Raw genomic sequence first — 5,843 nt, forward strand, 5'->3', positions numbered from 1 at the left:
TGCACTTCTAATTATCGCACTTTTATTTATTGTTATTTAATCGCACTTTTAATTATCGTACTTTTTATTTTATCGCACTTTTATTTATTGCAATTTCATTATCGTTATTTATTTTACGCTTTAAATTAAGTCTTTTATTTATTTAATATTTTACATTAGGTTTTAACTGCGACTAAAGTTTTAAAATCGACAAACCGGTCATTAAACGGTAAAAACCCCCCTTTATAATAATAATATTACTTATATATATATTTGTATTTCTATAAAAGTAAACTAATATAGCGTTAAGCTTTGTTTAAAAAGATTCCCTGTGGAACGAACCGGACTTACTAAAAACTACACTACTGTACGAGTAGGTACACTGCCTATAAGTGTTGTAGCAAGGTTTAAGTATATCCGTTCTCTAAATAAATAAATATCTTGTGTAAAATTGTATCGTATTTAATAGTATTTTCTTGCAAAAATATAAGCTATTTTATATACTACTCTGCTAAAACATCAATATATTTCAAAAGACGTTGCATTCGAGTCGTTGAGTTCAACAAGATTATTATTAAGTCATTTATAATTTGATATATTATGAAATGGTATGCATGCCTGTCAACTTTCGATGTAATGGAAGTTTGTCTTTTAAAAACGAATGCAATGTTTGTAAAATGTATCATATAGAGGTCAGAACCTCACGATGTAATCAACTATTATGAATCGTTTATAATCTTATGAACGGGTCCTTTCATAAGGTCCGTTGGAATGCCAAAAGGGGACCCGAGTTTACTTGGGAAAGATAAGATCAAATGCAAAAGAAATACCCTCATTTATTCGCGAGTTCGAAAACGCAAGACCTTGAGGAAGAAACAACGACTACTACGCCTACTTAAATTTCGGGACGAAATTTCTTTTAAGGAGTAGGTAATGTAACATCCCGCCTTTTTCCGTTTACTTTCCGTTTAACTATTTTAAAGTCCGTTAAATATTTATAACATCTCCCATTGATACGCGTTTTAAATTATCTCGTTTAGGTAATTCACGCACCCGATTCAAACTTGAGGGACCAATGTTGCCAAATGACCAAAGTTTTAACTAGGTCAAAGTGGTCAACACCCACCTCCTCCATTCATTATCCTTTCCATTTTCCATTTTTCTAAATACTTTCAACATATTCTCTCAAACACCAATTCAAAGATTCATCATCCATTTTCAATCTAACAATCAAACATCAAAACAAATTACATATTTGGAATCATTGCATCTTCCTCTTCGAATCCATACCGATTACTTCTCATTTGGGTGACTTTATAAAATCACTAGATTTTGTGTTCTTGATGATTTTTACTTATAAAAGTGTTAATTAGTGTCTATGGCACAAGTCTAACATGAATATGTGATTTATATGTTCGATCTCGTTATTTTAAGCAACTAGCATGAACTTGAATTTTGGTGTGTTTGATTTGGAGATTTGGTTGCTTAAATGTTGTTAGATGTTAAAAGTTCATGTATTAAATGTGTTACTAGCATCATTAGCTTCAATTTGATGTGTAGGTTGATTAAGAATGCTTCATTAACATGATTATTGATTTTGTGATTTTGGGTTAGGGTTTGATAGGAGTAAAATGGAAATTTAATGCATTGAATGCTTTGCAATATTGTTTGTAAGTGTTTAGTTGTAATGTACGCGTAATTTCCTACGAAACGACGTATTATATATGTGCATTTAATTCCCGAATCATAAATATGCATTTATGAACTTGAAACTTTGAAAATGGACTTTTAATGATCACTTGGCGAGAAATCGGTTATTGTAAATGATGTTTTCGATTGATGAAATGTGTTTGGTTGTGTTCCTCGTTAAATTAACTTTCCAACGATATAAGATACGTGTTTTGAATGTCTACGGTTCATTAATTATGGTTGTTTGAAGTTACGCTCGTGCCTTGAGTGTTAAAAACTGCCAAAGTTGTTGAAAAGTTTCCTGGAGCGGCGCTCCATAACCTTGAGCGGCGCTCCAAAGTAGGCTGTCAAACTTGGCACTTATACGAAAAATGTTTGCTATGCTATGGACCTCCGATTCACATGTAACTTGTTCTAACATGCTTATATATGATTAAAAACATCAGGAAAATAGTTCGGGACCCGACCCGAACGTGTTGACTTTTTGTTGACTTTGACTTTGACCAAATTTGACTTTTAGTCAAACTTAACCAAATACTTTTGCAATCGTTCTCACATGCTTTTGTACTTATATCTTGCATGAAACTTGACAATGTGATTCACATGCAATACATAATCGAGTCATAACGAGCCATAGGACTAATTGAACATCTTTGACGAATCGTATTTACCGTTATTGATACAACCTATTTGTTTAGGTCAAGACTAGCATTGTTCTTTGCACACGTTTACTTGTTGAAGTACTTTATTACTCGTGCACTCAAGGTGAGATCATAGTCCCACTTTTACTCTTTTGAACTCACTTTTGGGATGAGAAAACATAAACGTTTCTTTTTACTAAGTGAACACAAGTACAGGAAAACAAACATTCTACATACGAGTTTGAACAAAAATCCTCAATTCGATTATCATTAGTTACACTTGCCGGGTGTAAGCGAGAACTTATGTTATATGGCCATATGGGTTTGACAAACCCTCATTCGAACGGTTCGCTACCGTTACATCGAATGAAATGTATTTTCGAGAAACAGTGTATGTTCTAACACTATTGTGATAGGGTTCTATGGAAGGAAAGTTAAGCCTTGATAATTGGGTGCTCGTGAATATTAACTTTTAGAATGTATTACTATTATTTCAATGTTACAAATCTTGTGGTTCAACTTACTTTACTTACTCAATTGCTTACTTAAACCTATGATTTCACCAACGTTTTCGTTGACAGATTTCTATGTTTTTCTCAGGTCTTTGAATGATATGTGATACATGCTTCCGCTTATTATTTTGATACTTGCAATGAATGTCGAGTATATATGCATACATGGAGCGTCTTTTAACTTTATTTAAAATTGTGTCGCATAGGTTTCAATTGTACTTATAACTTAGTAACGTAACTTTTGGTTGAACAATTCTTGTAAACTTTGAAACACTCTTACATTTGAAATGAATGCGACATATCTTTGGTCAAACGTTATTTTAAAGACTTATGACCACGTAATGGGACCTAAGTAGACGGCGCCGTCAATGACGATTTTGTCGGGTCGCTACAACTTGACGATCTAACGACACTTCTTGACTTAGGTCCCTAACACTCATAAGGCATTGGAGAAGTCAGGAAGGCATCCCCTTTCACAAGGTCATGATGTCTTCCACTGATGCACATCCATACCCAAGGACTTGGGAGTCGCCTCAAGACATATCGTATTACTACTTGCTACACGTACAACTCGACGCGAGACCCAGATTGAGTTTCTAAAAGGAACCTAACGACATTACCTGAACCCGAACATTTTGAAGAAATTTCGGGACATTTAGGCATTGATGCATGACCTACGGAACCTACGCACCCACACCGAGAAACCTTAAGATTAATTATGTAGAATTTGTTTTGAGGTAGCATAGATAATGCACCGTTTGATGAAATTGAGTAGAACTTGAAGTGATCACGTTACATTGACCATATGGAATGATATTGGAATGAACGTACAATTTAGTACAATATAATGAAGCCAGGCCAGCGTGATTATATTGAAGTAAATCATGCGGAAGTTCCAATGTTACTACATGAGGAATATGAGGCGATCCAGGGAAAACTTTGGTAGGGATCACTTGAGTATACGCATTATGGTCTGTTAGAGGTAGGGAAGGAATAACCACGTAGCCCAGATACTATACAAGAAGGGCCTTAATTGCAGAATTGATAACCCATAAATTTGTTATAGATATAGACACCCTGGACACTTAAGGAAAAAGTTCCCAAATAGGAAAAACTTTGGACTTACTTGCGGTAGAGCAATCGTTATGGAGACTCGCATGGATCCTGATTATAGTTAGGGGACGATTCGCACAACATTTTATTTTCTCGAGGTTGTTTATTATTAGAGCGATAGAAACCTTATATCTAAGGACCTTAGTGTTATGACTAATAAGCCATCAACAACCATGAGGGTTAAGTATTCTATAGGACAAGCAAATGGTAAGCTGGCAGAGATAGAGGAATAATTTAAGGTAGTACTTTAAAATTAGCAGGTGGGTCATTTGGAGATGACCTCATGTCAACAAAACTTGGAAGTTTTAAAGTAGTGGTTGGAAAGGATTAGTTACCTACGCACAAGCTAATGTTATTTGAGAAGTTTGATAGAATTTTCCACGGTAGTATAATACGATTTAGTTGGAATGAACCTTAAGATTAACGTAACACCCATCAATTTGAGAAGCTTGATGTAATAGTTGGAATGGACTTTAGGATTAACCTAATACTCATCAAGTTAGGAAGCTTTGATGAAATAGTTGGAACGGATTGGCTTTCAAGGATGAAAGTGAAAGTTATTTATAGTGAGAAGATTATTCATATACCTAGTGAGATTGGCGAACCATTAAATAGTTTACAAGGAGAGAAGTAGCCGAAGCTAAACCTTATTAGTTGCATGAAGGCACAAAAGGTCAAAGCCGAATACCAAAAGCCATCTGGGTTACTTCAACAGCCCGATATCCCACAATAGAAATGGGCATGAATAACAATGGATTTCATCACGAAGCTACCGAAAACGGTAGGCGGTTAGGACACTATCTGGGTTATTATTGACCATCTCACCAAATCTGCTTACTTTCTAGCCATGAAAGGAACCGATACAATGAATAAACTTGCACAACGATACATAAAGGAAATTGTATCCCGTCACTTCAGTGATTCAAATTCTATATTAAAGACTACCCAAGAATCTTATTTGATACTCATACTTACGTGACTCTGAATCCTAACTTATTTCGAGAGATTTCTTATTCGATGATAATCACACCATCATCCTTCTTACTTCGATATTAGTCATACCAATTCAAAATTTTTCCAAAATCAATGGGTAGTTAATTCCCATCCTCATACTCTCCAATTCGTAACTCATTTATAAGCAACAACTTCACACTTAAGCATTTTTGGTCAAAGGACTTATGCCCTACTAATAGTCATTAACCACATTTAAATTCAACAGTTTTCATTATCTCGTAACATTTTTGCTCGATTATCACCCGAGATTTTCAAAAGTCTTTTACTTGATTCTCATCAATCTTTTTCCAACTTAATATGAAAATTTTGTTTGCCAAAATTTTTCACACACTATTTTACGGTACGATCCTCTCAAAGTTTTATAAAAGTAAATTTATTTTATTTGCCATTCGTGCAAATTTTTTTTGAAATCGTATATGTTATATAAAATAAAGTAAATGATTACTTATTTTGACAAATACATATGAAATTTTACTTTCACTTTTACAAATCAAATCTTTTATTCAAAAGATATCTTACTTTGAATGGTACGTGTTGTACATAACCCCAGTCTACTAAGACTTCATTTCTTTTCTTACGTTGTCACTTTAAACGATTTCTATAAAATTTTCGTTGCTTATTATATAAAAATTTTCGTTGCTTATTCGTATCCAAGTCATCATGAAGAATGACAACCGTCGAAATTGGGAAATTCATGTGTGTGTGTGTGTGTGTATGTGATGAAGGCACTTACTACCACGTCATGCAGAGCCTTCGGGCATCCACTAACACTTAAACCATTCAAAATTATTGCGTTACCCCAAGGATCTTATTCGCCACACCTGTTGGAACGATGCTCTTTCTTACATAACTCGAGGCCCTGACTTATTCCAGCAGATTCTCATCTAGCGATATT

The sequence above is a fragment of the Rutidosis leptorrhynchoides genome, chromosome 10 (genome assembly GCF_046630445.1).
Source record: "Rutidosis leptorrhynchoides isolate AG116_Rl617_1_P2 chromosome 10, CSIRO_AGI_Rlap_v1, whole genome shotgun sequence".
NCBI classification, from domain to species: domain Eukaryota; kingdom Viridiplantae; phylum Streptophyta; class Magnoliopsida; order Asterales; family Asteraceae; genus Rutidosis; species Rutidosis leptorrhynchoides.